A 17,148-nucleotide genomic window follows, 5' to 3' on the forward strand; every position below is an offset into this window, starting at 1 on the left:
AGGACAGAATGTGGTGGGAAGAGACTAAGCTGCAGATGATAGTGATAGCAATAGTGAGCCCCCAAGATGATAGATGGTAACTTAACGTGCACGGTGAGTGGTGGAAGGTGCCACCGGATTTGTGGTCTGCAAAGGAGAAGATTTAATTCCAGGACCAGTCACTCAGAGATTTGTGCAGTAGGAATTTTATTAAAGTGATAGTGACAGAAAAAGCTTCTGACATAGACATCAGAAGGGGTTTGAAAGAGTACCCGCTTTGCTAGTTTAAGGAGAGCATTATATACTTTACTGCTAGCTGCTGAGAATAGGTTTAGATTAAAAAGATGCCTCAAGGCGGTGAAAATTTTGCCCAGGCCCTTTCTCGTAACATATATCCTGGGATGACATCTGCAGGATATTAACCAGAAGAAATGGTTTAACCTAGAGCTCAAGGCCATGGAAGTTTTACCCAGACCTTCTCCCATGACATAGGTTCCGAGCTCAAAAAAAGCATTTCATTGAGCAAGAGATTCTGCTGCCTACCAGGCCTCCATGTCTAAGGCAAAAGAATGTGAAAAAGAAAGAATGTTCACCTCTTCCTTAAAGAGCCTTGGTCCCGCTAGCAACCTGACTAAGTTAACTCTCTCACAGACACCATGACAGAGTGAGTGTGTGGCACAGAGTATCAGAGATAGAGTCTAGGGGAGACTGGGTGTGAGAGAGAATAAGTGTAGTGGAAAAAGCATTATAGAGTGACACAGGAATGTTACAGAAAGAGTGTGTGTGACAGATAATCTAACTCAGTATGAGAAAGCGAATCTCAGAGATAATATGTACTGAAGAAAATGGGTCTGCCACACAGGTCAGAGTGCGACAGGGAATGAAGCTGACCACGGGAGGCAGCAGCCTGGGAAGGTGGATCAATCCTCGGGGCCCATGGTTCCCTGAGGGTGGCCATCCCCAGGTCTCAGCCAGTCTGGAGGAAGTCAGCAAATTGACTTGGCTCAGATGCCCAATCACGGTCTGCCCAATCAGTTTCATCAGTAATAAAGCTGATCTATTTAGGTTGAAACCCATGTCAAGGGAGATGTGTCAAAGGCTGCAGATGCTAACCTGGACCTGTCTGGAAGGAGTGTGAAAGGACTCGCAGCAGGCATGAGTGGATGATGTCAGTGAACTTGTAGAGGAAATGATTCAGGTGGTCCAATTTGTAGAGCCGCACACTTTCATTCAGGCTTTCAAAAGACAGGTGGCGCTAGTGGTAAAGACTCTGCCTGCCAACATGAGAGACACAACAGACACAGGTCCCATGCCTGGGTGAGGGAGAGTCCCTGGAGAAGGAAATGGGAAGCCACTCCAGTATTCTTGCCTGGAAAATTCCGTGGAGAGAAGAGACTTGTGGGCTACAGTCCATGGGTCGCAAAGAGTCAGACACGATTCTCCCCCCTCCCCCACATATACACATGTAATTTTAATCCAGGAGAAAGCAGAGGTTAGAGAAGTAGTTACAGTTCAGGATGGAGCAAGACAAAACATGAGGAGGACTTCCCTGGGGGTTCAGTGGATGGGGATCCACCTGCCAACGCGAGGAACACTGCTTCAATGCCCGGTCCTGGAAGATCCAACATGCCACAGAGCAACTGAGTCTGTGCTCTAGAGCCCACGTTCTGCAATAAGAGAAGTGACGGCGATGAGAAGCCTGTGCTCAGCAACTAGAGTGTAGACACCACTCGCCACAACTAGAGAAAGCCCGTGTTCATCAATGAAGACAAGCACCGGCAAAAGTATACGAATAAAGTCAACATGATGAGAGCACAGCATCTAGAGTGTAGTCCCCAATCCCTTCAACTAGAGAAAGCCTGTTTGCAGAAAGGAAGACCCAGCATAGGCAAAAATAAATAAATAAAATCAACAGGAGGAGAGGGGAGCAGGCCAGCTTCTCCAAGTAAAGGGCAGTGCAGTGCTGGGCTAGGGACCCTGTAGGAAAGCCAAGTGGGAAGTAAAGCATTGCAGTTACTTACAGATGACTAAATGAGCTCTCTGTCCAAGCTCCCTGTGGGTGCTAAAAAGGGGGAGCCCTGAGCAGACGTTGTGATAGTTTTAGTTGTAGGTTTAGCAGATATTAATAGGTTTTCACCATCATCCCTGGAGAAAAACTGTGTCAGGCCAGAACCGGATTCTCATGGACATGTAGAGAGTAGGTGTGGACACTCTGGTCAGACATGTGGGAGGAAAGCCCAAAGATCGTACAGAGAGAGGGTCTAGCGTGTTGACTTCTGTCATCCATACACAAGTGGAAATTCATGAATTAAGCAGACCCACCTGAGGGTCTGACATTAGAGCAGAAAGACAGTCAGTGGGACGTCTAGGTGTCTCTGACTCACGCCTCCACAGTCGACACCATGAGGACACCCTCATACACCCCCACTGAGGGGACTGGTCACAGTTTCCCAGGAGCAGAAATGCTGGAGGTCAGGGATGTGCAGGCTTCACTGGATTCAGTCATGCCAGACTGCTCCCTGCTATGGCTGCCCCCATCTCCACTCCTACTGTATCCTGTGACCTTTGGGGGTTTCCTCCGCTGTAACTAGCCTGTTTGTATCCTGTCCCCATTTCCACAAATCGGAATTGCAGTTATCTTCTGGATTATCAGCAGAATATTTAAAATATCGGTATATTCTTGATATTAATCTGTTATGGGCTTAAAACAATATTTAGGAAGTAGTTCCCCATTCCTGGCTCAGAAGAATATTTTATTACATTTTCTACAGTAGCTTTATTTATTCGGTAACTCAAGGAACATTTTTTGCTGGACACTGTTCCAGGCCTCCATGGAGGTTCCAGTCTAGCCGGGACAGACTGTCAAGAAATGAAATAACAACTACACTAGATAGCCTTTGGGAATATGGTGACATCTCTGGCCGGAAGTGCAGCAGGAGAAAAGACAGGGAGCACTTGGAGGAGTGGTTTTCCCTTTTCAACTGGGTGGTCAGGGTCGGCTTTGTTGTCAAGCAGAGACGGAGTGAGGACTTGAGGGAGGTTTGGGAGCGTGAGGAGACCAGTGTGGCTGGAGCAGAGTGGGTGAAGAGGAGAGCAGCAGGACAGGGGGCCAAGACCTGACGGGGACTGGATGTGGAGGCCTCAGGGGACATGCTGAGGGCTTGTGCTCAGAGTGAAGTGGGAGGTGGTGGAGGGTGGCTGTGGGTTGGACTGTGTCCCCCAGAAAAAGATGTTGAAGCCCCACCCCCTGGAGCCTGTGGATGGGACTTGATTTGGAAATGGGGTTTTGCAGATATAATTAGTTAAGGTGAGGTCACAGTGTGTTACGGTGGCCCAAATCAAGTGACTGCTACGTTTATAAGAAAGCCATGTGAGCACACAGAGAGAGAGGCTGTGTGAAGACAGAGGAAGAGTTGGAGTGAAGTGTCTACAAGGCAGAGAAGGCCAGGTGCTGCAGGCCACCACCAGAACCTATGAGAGAGGCCTGGAACTGACTCTCCCTTGGCGCCATCAGAGGGAATCAGCCCTGCCAACATCCCAGTCTCAGACTCCTGGCCTCCAGAACTGTGAGAGAATAAATTTCTCTTGCCTGAAGGCATCTTCTTTGTGGTACTTTATGATGGAAGCCCTAGGAAACTCATACAGTTATCAACAGAGTGGTGATATAATCTGACTGATATTTTTGATTCGTGAAGTCTGGGTTCATATTGTTCTTTTTGTTTTTCATGCTTATCAATATTGACTTCATATGTGCAAGACTTGCCTGCTGAAAAGTCACAACGTTCTCATCTGAGTCCTTAACTTTTTATACTTTTAGCTTTTGCGTGTAGAGCTCTGAGCGTTTGACTGTAATCTTTGTGAATGATGGAAGGTAAGTACACAAGGCAATGGAGGTTTGCTTTCCCCATATGGATATTCCACAACCATTTGCTCAACAAAAGATTATCCACCCCCGCCCCCCCGCATTGAATTACCTAGACTCCTCTGCTGAATATCCATTGACCACATACATATGTCTGGAAATGCTTCTGGACTGTCAGTCCTGTCCCATGGATCCACAGCTCCATTACTGGACATGTACAGTAAGCTATGAAACTAGGCTGTGTTTGTCTTTTTATTTGTGCATAGTCACAAGTCTTCAGGCTATCATCGCGCTTCTGTTCTCACATAAATTTCAATATCAGCTCATCAGGGAGTTCTCTGGTTGTCCAGTGGTTGAGACTCTACCTGCCAATGCAGAGAACACGGTTTCGATCCCTGCTCCGGGAAGATCCCACAAGCTGAAAGGCCACTAAGCCTGAGCACCACAACTGCTGGGCCTGTGCTCTGGAGCATGACAGCTGCAACTACTGAAACTTGAGTGCCTAGAGCCTGTGCTCTGCAACAAGAGAAGTCACCGCAATGAGAAGCTTATCTGCTGCAACTAGAGCATAGCTCCCACTCATCATAACTAGAATAACCTGACGTGTGCAGCAACAAAGACCCAGCCAAGCCAAAATTACGTAAACAAGCAAACAAATGAATCTTTTAAAAAAGAACCTGCCTCACAATGCAGGGGACATCGCTTCAATCTCTGGTCAGGGAACGAAGATCCTATATGCAGTGGAGCAACTACTGAGCCTGGGCATCGTGACTGGAGTGCTTGTGCACTGCAACAAAAGATCCTGCGTGACACAATGAAGTTTCCACATTCCCCAAATAAGACCTGATGGAGCAAAAGAAAGAAATAAAGAATTTGTTTAAGAAATCAGCTCATCAATTTCTGCAAAAATCGTTGCTGGCATTTTGGAGGACTCTATCGAGGAGTTTGGGTGAAATTGATCCTTGAACAATATCAATTCTTCCCATCAGACATGATTGAAGAACATGCATATGATACATCGCTGCATTTTTAGGACTTCTTCAATTTTTCCCATGGTGGTGTGTGATAAATTTTCTGAAATGTTCCCTAATGTTTCATAAAGGGCAAGGAGCCCTTTGTGTCTGGATCTAACTAGGCAAAGGTGAAGGAAAGTTGCATGGCTCAAGGTAGCCTGGAGTTAAAACTCCCCTCCAGGTCCTCCCCACCGTTCTAAACAAAACAGAGAACTCTCTCACCCAAAGAAAAAATGGATATTAGGTTGATTACACCCAGCTCCAAGCTGGCCCAGCTTCTGGCCGAACTCCAGAACTCGTTGCCCCAGCCATTTAAGAGATAACTACTCCCAGCAACCTTGGAGAAGAACAGGCCCCCTTAAGACAGTAGCTTTCTACATACATGTCTATATATACTTACTCTTTTCTTAGATAAGTGCAGCAGCTCGCTAACCTGACTGCTGCCCCTTCTCACCTCATAAAAGGTGATCTGTTCCTGTAGAGTGCCAGTCTCATACTTTTTCAGAACCTCGCCTACTCTAACTCCGTACCTTACATTTTTGGTGCTGAGACGCAGGAGGTTGAGGTTCCTTCTCCTTCTCCACGGCTAGCTCTTCGGAGCGTGGAAGACTGTCGAGCTCACTTTCCTGCCCGGGCTTTCAAGACCTCCTCGAGAGGACGCCCTGTGCCTTCGTGAGCGGTACAGGTCCTGTGTAAGGGCTTTATTGGTTTTCCACGTACCCCGAGGAATACTGCCCCCCCTTCCTGGTTTCTCTACACTCTCTTTTTCTCGAGACCGACCAACTCCAGCAGAGAGGCCGTTTGCCATTCGACCGCTTTACATGCAACACTCCATTCAAGCCAGCCCCTAAATTAAGGTAAGATCCAATCTGGATGGTTTTTCTAGAGGCGCCCTAAAACTTAGCCCTCCCGGGTCCCGGGGACCTTTGGCCTATGGCCACTCCGTAGGCCAAAGTAGGGGATGCTCCACCTCGACACAGAGCTCTCTTCTCATAACTCCTATTTCAACTATGGTGACAACTCGAGCTCCCAATAGGAACCTCTGCTTGTCTTTCAATTATGGGGTCTAGCCAATCTGTCCTAAAGGATTCCCCTCTGGCCCGTGTTCTCAAAAATCTCAAGCCACTCTCTCTCACTGAACTCAAAGCTAACCGATTAAAACAACTCTGTATACAGATCTGGCCTCAATACCAATTAGACAACCAAGACCACTGGCCTGAGTTCGGGACTTTTGATTTCAATATTTTATCAGATCTCACTAACTTCCTCAAATGTAATGGCAAAGGGTCAGAGGTCCCATATGCCCAAACCTTTTGAGCCCTTCGGAGCAGGCCCTCCCTATGCAAGAACTGGTCCACCCACGAGGTCCTTCTATGCACCTTGCCTCCCAAACAAAAGGGCTCTTCTTCTTCAACTAACCACTGGTCATGACCTTCCGCACCCCCAGAATTTGACCCAGCGGACGAGCCCCCTCCCTATCTGCCACCCCGCCAACCCTCTCCTTCCCCCTCATCCAATTCACCTACTGACCCCAAAACCTCTCCTGACTCCCCCTCAACCCCGCCACCCCGTCTCCCTGACCACCCCTTCCCTCTTCCCTCCCCTCCTGCCACACGGTCACATACCCAACATATGTTTCCCCTGAGAGAGGGAGCAGGGCCAGAGGGCCCCACACGAGTCCACGTGCCATTTTCATTGTCAGATATCAGCCAGATAGAAGAAAAGTTAGGATCATTTTATGAAAATCCTACCAGATACAGAAAACAATTCCTGAAACTCTCCCAGGCCTATAACCTCACATGGAGTGACATATATTATATCCTAAATGCCTCTCTCACCCTAGATGAAAAAGAACGTATCCGGCAAGTGGCAAAAGCCCATGCCGATCACTTCCATAACCAAGACAGGGATAGCCCAGCTGCTGATGAGGCGGTGCCTCAATCAGATCCCCACTGGACTTACCAGCCCAGTGACCCAGGTATCAGGAGACTGAATCATATGATTACCTGCCTTCTAGAAGGAATGCAGAAAAATGCTCATATCCATGTCAATTTTGATAAAGTCAGAGAAATCACCCAAGGGGCAGACATAAATACAGCCTTATTTTTGGCATGCCTCACAGAGGCAGTCCAGAAGTTTACTAACTAAGATATCACCACCCTGCTGGATTACTCTACCTTCATCTTCAGTTCATCAGCCAGTCCGCCCCTGATATTAGACGCAAGCTTCGACAGCTAGACAAGGGTCCTGAGACCTCCCCCCAAAGAGACCTTCTAGAAGTAGCCTTCAAGGTGTTCAATAATAGAGAGGAGGAAGCTAAGAGAGAAAAAGACCGTGAGAGAAAAGCTAAATATGCCCTTTTGGCGGCAGCAATTAAGGGAAGAGATCAGCCCGGCCCAAGTCATCCCAGACTGGGACTTAAGACCTCCCCCCTGGACCCTGCTTCCGATGCAACCAGTCAGGACACTGGACAAAGGCATGCCCAAACCTGCGGCCCCCTACAAAAGCATGCCCAACCTATGGTCAGTGGAGACACTAAAAGGTGGACTGTCCCCAGGGACGCCCTGACAACACTGGGGAGGTCCCCACCTCCCAGACCTGGAGAGTGGAATGTTCATAGGGATGCCCTGGCACCCCTGGAGAGATTCCCGCTTCTCCCCAAAACCCCAGCCCAACCCTACGAGAGTTGTTCCAATGACGGGGCCTGGGTTCCAGCCTCCCCGTCCGTGTCCCAGACACGAGCTCAGAACTTAGGGTAGACGGGGTAATGGCCAGAAAAAAGACCTGTATTGTAATAGACACTGGAGCCGCTTTCTCTCTCTTAACTTCCTACTCTGGCCCAACTCAAGACTCAGAACTCACAATCAAGGGGGTCTCTGGAGTTCCCTTAAGGCCAAAACTCAGCCCTCCATTACTCTGTCAATTTGAAAAATCGACCTCATACGCTCATTCCTGATAATGCCTAAATGCCCAATGGCACTCCTAGAGAGACATTTGTTATCCAAATTGGGGGTCTTTATTACCATACCCCACCTCGATACAGTCTCTATATTCTGCATGAAGATGGCACCTGGACTGTCCCTCTCCCGCACCCCTGACTTTCTCTTAGATCTACCCGCCTTGGACCCCCACGTCTGGGACACTGATCACCCATCCATAGCCAAACATCATCCCCCAGTCCACATTACCCTAAAGGACCCCTCGAATATAATCACCCAACAAGAGTATTCTCTCACCCCCGAGGCCCACAGGAGACTTAAGCCTATCATAGACCGGTCTTCTTCAGGCCTTTATCTTAATGCCTACCCATTCACCACACAACACCCCTATTCTGGCAGTAAGGAAGGGACCAAACTCTTGGAGACTGGTCCAGGATAGGCAAAAAATCAATGAGGCCATCACGTCGACTTTCCCAGTAGCCCCTAACCCTTACACCCTTCTGTCTGCCATACCCCCGACTGCAACCCACTTCATGCTATTAGATCTCAAAGACACCTTTTTCACCATCCCCCTCCACCCCTTCTCTCAACCCCTTTTCGCCTTCACCTGGCAAGACCCCGAGACTCATGCTTCCCAACAACTAACAGTTCTTCCCCAGGGGTTCAGAGACAGCCCCCGCTTTTTTGGACAGGCTTTACAAAAGGACCTAGAGACACTCGACCTAGCCCAGAGTCATCTCCTCCAATACGTAGATGACCTCCTCCTTTGTAGCCCAACCCGAAAACTCTGCCTCCAACACACTGCCAAACTCCTTGGGGCCCTGGGATCCTAGGGTGATCGGGTGTTCCCATCCAAGACCCGGGTGTTCCCATCCAAGACCCAAGTAGTACAGACAAACGTCACCTATCTGGGGCTCTCCATGTCCCACCAACAAAAAATTATTCCCCCAGATATAATCCAGGCCTTAATTAACTGTCCACTTCCAAAAACCAAAAGAGAACTCCTGTCTATCCTCGGCCTCCTAAATTTTTTCCGTATCTGGATCCCTAACTTCTCCCTCTTTGCAAAGCTGCTCTATGAGACAACTGAAGGATGTCTGGATGAGTCCCTCTTTAACCCTTTCTCGCTGGCCAATCCTATTCGCCAGCTCACCCCGAGCCTCCTCCGAGTGCCAACTCTCCACCTGCCAGATCACACCAGACCATTCTTTCTCTTTGCCCATTCCAACCAAGGACAGGCCCTGGGGCTTCTATGTCAGCAGGCTGGAGACACCTGGGCTCCCATAGCCTATCTGTCAAAACAGCTTGACATGGTGACCAAGGGTGGCCTCCCGACATACAGGCCACGGCTCCTATCGCAGCCCTCGCACCCAAAGCAAATAAACTCTCTAGACATGCCCCTTTAACAGTCTGTTCTCCACACAGCTTCTGAGACTTACTATCACATCGGGCTTTCCTCTCCCTTCCCCCTTCCAGGGTACAGGTCCTATACGCCTTTCTCCTCAACCCTCGGCTCTCATTCTCCCCCTGCGCCCCCCTTAACCCCGCCAGCTTCTTACCCACATCCTCTACAACAGACCCTCTCCTACATAGCTGCAACCACCCTCTTAATACCTAAAGCCCCAAAACCAACCCAAAATGCTCCTCTAAATGTATGCTCACCTCATTCCTTCAAAGATTTACTCTCTCATCAGACTTTCCTTTCTCTGCCCCCTGCTCGACTACAAATCCTCCACACACACCTCCTCGACCCATCCCTTTCTTTTATGCCTTGTAAACCTCTTAATCCTGCTAGCTTACTCCCTACACCAGATCCAGAAGCAGAACACCTATTTCATGACTGTGTTCAGACCTTAGATATGACACTTAATCCCTTTGAACATATAACCGATCAGCCCCTTACTGACCCCAAAATCCCATCCTGGTTCATAGATGGCAATATGAACACTAATAGTCCAGAGACAGCCCGACAGAGTTATTCCCCCTTGCCTCATCAAGTTAGCCACACTCCCAGCTCACACATCCTCACAACAGGCTGAACTGATAACTCTTACACAAGCTTGGACCCTAGCCAAAGACCAAAAAAGAAACATTTACACTGACTCCAAATATGTCTATAACATATTACATTCTAACATTGTAATCTGGAAAGAGAGGAGATTGCTCGCTCAGAAGGACACACCTATTCTCAATGCTTCTTTTATTTCCGAACTCCTCCATGTGGCTCAGTTCCCCAAACAAGCTGCTGTAATACATTGCCGGAGACATCAGCAACATAGTCCTATCTCCTTTTATAACAATATACCAAATCACAAAACAAAATGACAAGCCGCCTCTGGTAGTCCTGTCTTTACTATAGCCAAAATTGGTGAGCCTAACATCCACACTTTACTTTCATATTTACATTCCCTTTTCCACCCCTCTACAAAAGTACTTAAGACTTGCCTTCAGAACTTGATTAAACTGACTAAAGACGATGTGACTTATTTCAATAATCTGACCCAAACTTCTACCATTTGTCAGCGGACAAATCCTAATTCTAACATTCGCCCCCCTCCTTCCCCCACCCACCGAATTTATAGATATCTTCCCACACAAGCCTGGCAGGTAGATTTCACCCACATGCCACCCGTAAAAAGGCTGAAATTTCTCCTAGTCTTTGTAGATACATTTTCTAGATAGATTGAAGCTTTCCCGACTACTAACAAATGAGCCCCTACTGTGGGTCAGGTTATTCTTACTGAAACTCTCTCAAGGTTTGAAATGCCTTCCTCCCCCCAGGCTGACAATGGACCCGAATTCACATCCCAAATCACCCAAAATATTGCACGAGCCCTTCAAGTTCCTTAGAGGTTTCACATTCCTTATCATCCCCCATCTTCTGATAGGGTTGAGAGAGCCAACCAAGTCCTAAAAAAAAACTCTGACCAAATTAACGATCAAACTTCATCAAGACTGAACGAAACTCCTCCCTTTAGCCCTCTTAAAGGTCCGGCCTTACCAAAAAAACCCTTAAATATCAGTCCATTCGAGGCCATGTATGGGAGGCCCACAATACCTTTGGCTCTTCCCCCCTCCCAAGACAGTCCCAAACTGCTTTCCCACCTTCCTTTTCCTTTACTTGCCCAGACACGAGATGCCCTTTGACAACATATGGATAACTTACTCCCCCGACCACATCCCAATCTTCCATACCCATCCCTTCAAATAAGAGACAAAGTCTATATGACAGTTCAGTCCCACTCAGATCTAACTCCAAAATGACAAGGACCCTACACAGTAATTCTGCTGACCCCTACTGCTCCAAAACTAACAACAAAATCACCCCTTGGGTACACATTACCCGGTTAAAAAAGGTTATGCAGCCCATTGATGAAAATGCTTACCAGACTAATACCTATTAAGTTTCTCACACAGGCCCTACAACTCTAAAGTCCTCACCGCTTCCACCGCCCCAAACTGGCAACAGATGAGCCTGTCGGTTTCATGGCTACAATTATTCCTGAGACAACTTCTTTTTTTTTTTTTTTTATAAATTTATTTATTTTAGTTGGGGGCTAATTACTTTACAATATTGTAATAGTTTTTGCCATACATTGACATGAATCAGCCATGGGTTTACAGGTGTTCCCCTTCCTGGACCCCCCACCCACCTCCCTCCCCATCCCATCCCTCTGGGTCATCCCATTGCCCCGGCCCTGAGCCTGAGACAACTTCTAGCAGAAAGCTGGGTCTGGAGTCCTCAAGGAGCCACGCTGGAACACATTGAAGATTACATCGCCACCCTGTGGCTACAGGAAGCCTTTTCTAACCTTTACCCCTTCTCAGACCATTCATTTTTATCATCCTCTTACTCACCTTTGGGCCTTGTTTGTTTAATCTTTTCCAGAGATTCCTCCAAGACTGAATCCGAGCCTTTTCCTGAGACCAAGTCAAGACTGTTGTTTTGCTTGAGACCCTGACGGCTAAAATAAAAAATCAACACTACAGGCCTTAGACTTCCTTCCTCCCGTACCACCAACCCCTGACCCTCATTTATCAGCACGAAGAAGCCCTGAACATTAAGGGCACCCACCTCTCTTTCTCTTTTTGTATATATTCCTTAGGGTCTGGAATGAAGGAAAGTTGCACGGCTGGAGGTAGCCTGGAGTTAAAACTCCCCTCCGCGTCCTTCCCACCATTCTATGCAAAACAAAGAACTCTCTCACCGGAAGAAAAACATGGACATTAGGTTGATTACACCCAGCTCCCAGCCGGTCCAGCCTCTGGCCCATCTCCAAAATTCCTTGCCCCAGCTGTTGAAGAGATAACTACTCTGAACAACCTTGGAGAAGAACAGGCCCCCTTAAGACAGTAACTTTCCACATACATGCCTATACATCTTTACTCTTTTCTTAGGTTAGTGCAGCAGCTGGCTAACCTGACTGCTGCCCCTTCTCGCCTCACTAAAGGTGATCTGTTCCTGTAAAGTGCCGGTCTCATTCTTTTTCTGAACCTCACCTTCTCTAACTCCCTTACCTTACAAGCAGTAAGTCTATTTCTCTTTCTTATCATTTATGTGCTCACTGGAGCATCACTTTTAATTTCCTACAAGAACTTTCCCTTTGCATTCATAACTTCAGTAACTGGTGTAAGAGGCCTAGCTTTCAGCCTGCCTCAAATTCTGATGCACCTTCCTCACTCAGCGTAACCATTTCTAGATGTTGATTTGAGCTGAGAGACTCTTCCTTTCACTTGAACACTTAGAGGCAAATTGTAAGTTTATCAACCGGCCTAATTTTCAATATTATTATGTCTCAGGGAAAGAGAGGCCTGAGGAGGACAGGAAGCAAGGCAGTTTGAACACATACATTTATCATCTAAGTTTGCCAACCTAGAGTCATGGATTAGTAGTAACATCAAAGATCACTGATCATAGATCAAGATAACAAGTATAATAATAATGAAAAAGTGAGAAATATTGCAAAAATTACTGTAATGAGTCACAGAGACAGGCAGTGAGCAAATGCTATTGGAAAAATGAATGGTGCCAACAGATCTGCGGAATGCCCGGTTGCCCACGAACTGTCAATTTGGTTTTTTTTGTAAAAACCCACAGTACAGAAGCAGACTCATAGACACAGAAAACAAACTTAATCGTTACCAAAGTAGGAGGTGTTAATTTGGAGTATGGAATTATCAGATGTACATTACCATATATAAAATAGATAAACAACAAGCACCTACTATATAGCACAGGGAACTATGTTCAATATCTTGTAATAAAGTATAATGGAAAAAAATTGAAAAAAAGAAAAAAAAACTCATGATATCTGTAAAGCACAATAAAGCAAGGCACAAGTAAAATGAGCGAAGTCTGTACTAGGAGCTGGGGGAGGGCAGATGTGGCTCGCAACATTTCTTCAGACAATAGTTTCAGAGGTGAGCAGCTACACTCAGGGAAAAAGGAGAGAAACTCATGACCAGCATGGACAGAAGCCAGGCACATGGTGACAGCTTTCGCTGGTTGGTTGAGCAAGGAGCAGGAGGGGATGTGAAACTTGTTGCAAAAGAAGCTGAAATGTCTTATGGCTCAGTCCATCTACAGTCTACCATGCCTACCTCAGATGCATTGAGAAACCACAGCCAAAGGACTCAGAGGTTTCTGTAGTAGATCCTTCCTGCTGTGGTACAGCTTCTTGGGGAGATTTCACCAAGACAAACTTCCGTAGGAAACCACAGATGAGGCAATGACTGGCATCCGGGCTCTACTGCCCCATACTGGATCTATAATGCTGATGAAGACGACATACTGCCAAGAGAGAAATTGACCCCCAAAATTCTAGATACATTCTTGAGATCAGCTCCACTGCCCTGAAAAATTTCCCTAGCCTTTATCTTAAGAGTGAGTAAAAACGGAAGTTATAGAGGTATAGATGGACTTCAAGATGTGCTATCCCCAAACATGGCACCTTGGTGTATAGAATACTCTAAGCGGAAAGACTCTGAGAAAACAGCTGAAACAGTGCGTTCCCTCCAACCTTCCCCCCTGCCCTTCTTCCCTGAAGCAGGTCATTGAACCCTCAGGTGAGTGGTTCCCTGGCTATACCCAGACTAAAAGAGCATCCTTACTTATCTCAGAAAACAAAGGGACCCTAAGAAACAGTTTGTGCTAAGTCTCTCCCAGTTACTAAACTTACTCTCTGACTTATCATATTCCTCCACAACCATCCAGTCTTCCTCTAACCCAGCACAGAACTCCTCAGGTCAAACTGTTGCTTCGTGTCTTCATTCCCTTATCAAGGCTCCCACATCATGTAAAACTTATGTGTATGCTTTTCTTCTGTTAATCTTTCTCTGTCAGCTTAAATTTCCCATTCAGCCAGGGACCCTAAGAAGTCAAGAAAACCTTTTTGCTCCCCCACTATAAATAAAAAGGGTAGCACATGCCCTGAATCAAAGTGGACATCTTTAAAAGTTGCTACTGCTCTAGTCTTCCCTTCAGGGATCACACACCATATTGAGAGTCCCTTGGACTGCAAGGAACTCAAACTAGTCAATGTTTAAACAGATCAACCCTAAATACTCATTGGGAAGACTGATGCTGAAGCTGAAGCTCCAATACTTTGGCAACCTGATGCGAAGAGCTGACTCATTGGAGAAGACCCTGATGCTGGGAAAGACTGAAGAAAAAAGGAGAAGGGGGCAGCAGAGCATGAGATGAATAGATAGCACCACTGACTCAATGAACATGAATTTGAGCAAAGCCTGGGCGATAGTGAAGGACAGAGGAGCCTGGCATGCTGCAGTCCATGGGGTCACAAAGAGTTGGATACAACTTAGTGACAGAACAACTGCACTAGTAATACCTCAGCTAGCCAATGGGCACAACTAGAAAGCCACATGGCCATGGCTGCAGAATCAAGGCATCCTCAAATTTGAAAGAGATGGCATCAGTCACAAGGAACGTGCTGCCCGATACAGAGCTCTGGGCATACTGAAAACATGAGATCCTTTGGTTGAGGCCCAAGCAGCTGCTGCGTTGTTCAAAACTAAACATAACGGTAAAGACTTGCCTTCTGGCATGGAGCCACACTCTCACTCTACACGCTGTCCCTTCCTTCCCTTGTATTCTGCAATTGGCCATTTTGAAGCAGTTATTGGGTTGGAGTGGGGCTTCCTGTTCCCAAGAGGGACCAAAGGCCATACACCCCCCTCTGAGTATTCTGGAGAACTTTGGTGAAGGGAGAGACTTGGACTTTTAAGGATCTGTTGGCGACATGCACCTCGACCGTTCTATCTGATCTCGAGGGGTGAGAGAGCACCCAGATCCAACTGATGGGGGTTAGGCCTGGAGAAGGGAAAAGGACCATAAAGTCGCCCTGTTAAGTCAATTCAATGTACACCTGACCCCTGAACAACATGGTTCTGAGCTGTATGGGTCCAATCATGCATACATTTTTTTCAAAATATCTACTGAAAACATTCTTTGGAGTTTTAACAACTTATTTGAAAAATTTGCAGATGAATCGTGTAACCTAGAAATATTGAAAAATTAAGAAAATAGCGGGTACATCCTGAATTCATAAAGTATGTGTAGATAACAGTCTCTTTTGGCATTTACTACCATAAAATATACACAAATCTATTATAAAAAGTTAAAATTTATCAAAACTTCAAGCACACGTTTATAATCCATGGCGCGGTTCACAGTCAAGAGAAATGTAAGCAATGGAAAAAGTCAGGAATACATTCTAACTGCATAAATTGAACCGTAGTCCATACCTACTACTGTAATCATTTCATAGCCAGCTCCTTTTGCACCTGCCATGAGCTCAAGACATGCAGGTATCCACTTAAACACCATGTGATAGTAATCATCTCTGTGTGAGCAGTTTGTTTTTCCAAAAAATTGTGTGTTGAAGTAATAAGCCATCTCCTGTGGTTCTCAAGTAGTTTTCATCATGCTTAGTGCAATATTGTAAACCTTGAATGACACCATGAACCAGACCAAACCACTAGTGATGCTGGAAGTGCTCCCAAGAAGCAGAGAAAAGCCACAGCATTACAACAAAAAATTGAACTGCTTGATATTTGCTATAGGTTGAGGTCTGCAGCTGTGGTTTCCCACCATTTCAAGACAAATGAACCCATCGTAAGGCCTATTGCTTTTGAAAAAAGCAAATTGGTGAAGCTGCCATTGCAGCTATACCAACAGGCCTGAAAACCTTGCACTTTTTGTGAAACGCTGTATCTGATTTTGAAAATGCAGCTGTAATGTAGATGCAGGATTGCTCTGAGAAAGGCATACCAAAAGCCTCTATATGATTCAAGGAAAAGCCAAGTCTTTCAACAACAACCTAAAGCAAAGGAAGGTGAAGAATCTGAAGCTGGGGAATGCAATGTCAGCAAAGAAAGGTCTGATAATTTTAAGAAAGAAGTTTGTTTGGCTTTTAAAATGTCAAGATGAGAGGAGAAGCAGCTTGCACCCACTAGGGGGCAGCAGATGCGTTCCAGATACCAGGCAGAAAAACCGCTGAGGAGAGGGATATCTGCCTGAAGAGGTTTTGAATACAGATAAAAGTGCCCTATTCTGCCGGAACCATGTGGAAAAAGACATTTACGAGTAAGTAAGAGAAGCAAGCACCGAGATTGAAGGCAGGGACGTCAGGACTGACTGACGGACGCTCCGTCGTGTCCGACTCTTTGCTTCCCCGTGGACTTTATAGTCCGTGGAATTCTCCAGGCCAGAATATCGGAGTGGGTAGACTTTCACTTCTCCAGGGGATCTTCCCCACCCGAGGATCATACCCACGTATCTTGCTCGTCTCCTGCCCTGGCGGTCGAATTCTTTACCACTAGCGCCCAGGTAATGGATATAACATACAAAATATGTGTTAATCAACTGTTTATGTTAACCGTAAGGCTTCCAGTCAACAGTAGACTATTAGTAGTTAAGTTTTGGAAGAGTCTAAAGTTATACTTGGATTCTTGCCTCAGAGGGGGGTTGGTGCCCCTAACCCCTACGTTGTTCAAGGGTCAACAGAACTGTCATTGTTGCTTCCATGACCCAATACATCACCGGGACAGTGTTTTGCATGCTTGTTCTAGGAATGCTGGATAAAGACCAAAGGGAATTCTCTGGTTCAGGGGCTGCCACGTGTAGAGAGATGACAGCAGAGTGTGCAGTGCATTCCCCAACCCATCTCCCTATCCTCTCCCAGGTGTCCGAAGAGAAACAGCAGAGAATCCCTGGAGGACAAAGAGAAGTTACGGCCTTGATTAAGACTAAGATGCGGCAGGTAGATTAGGACAGTAAAGCATCAATACAATGGCCCAGTCTGGCCAGTGGGAAAAACCAGCGCGGGGTGCAGGC

At 46.5% G+C, this 17,148-nt stretch overlaps 1 long non-coding RNA gene across 1 annotated transcript; it reads right to left on the bottom strand.

The window, feature by feature from the left end:
- Positions 1-169: 169 nt before the first annotated feature.
- LOC145535403 (uncharacterized) lies at positions 170-12,044 on the bottom strand. Its single transcript, XR_014075400.1, has 6 exons — positions 11,869-12,044; positions 11,652-11,758; positions 5,385-5,542; positions 4,523-4,684; positions 3,954-4,206; positions 170-1,646 (listed from the first exon to the last, which is right to left on the bottom strand). It is a non-coding gene; the product is annotated as an uncharacterized LOC145535403 (long non-coding RNA).
- Positions 12,045-17,148: the final 5,104 nt, after the last annotated feature.

Source organism: Giraffa tippelskirchi, chromosome X (assembly GCF_054371585.1).
Source record: "Giraffa tippelskirchi isolate mGirTip1 chromosome X, T2T-mGirTip1v1.2.pri, whole genome shotgun sequence".
Classification (NCBI taxonomy): domain Eukaryota; kingdom Metazoa; phylum Chordata; class Mammalia; order Artiodactyla; family Giraffidae; genus Giraffa; species Giraffa tippelskirchi.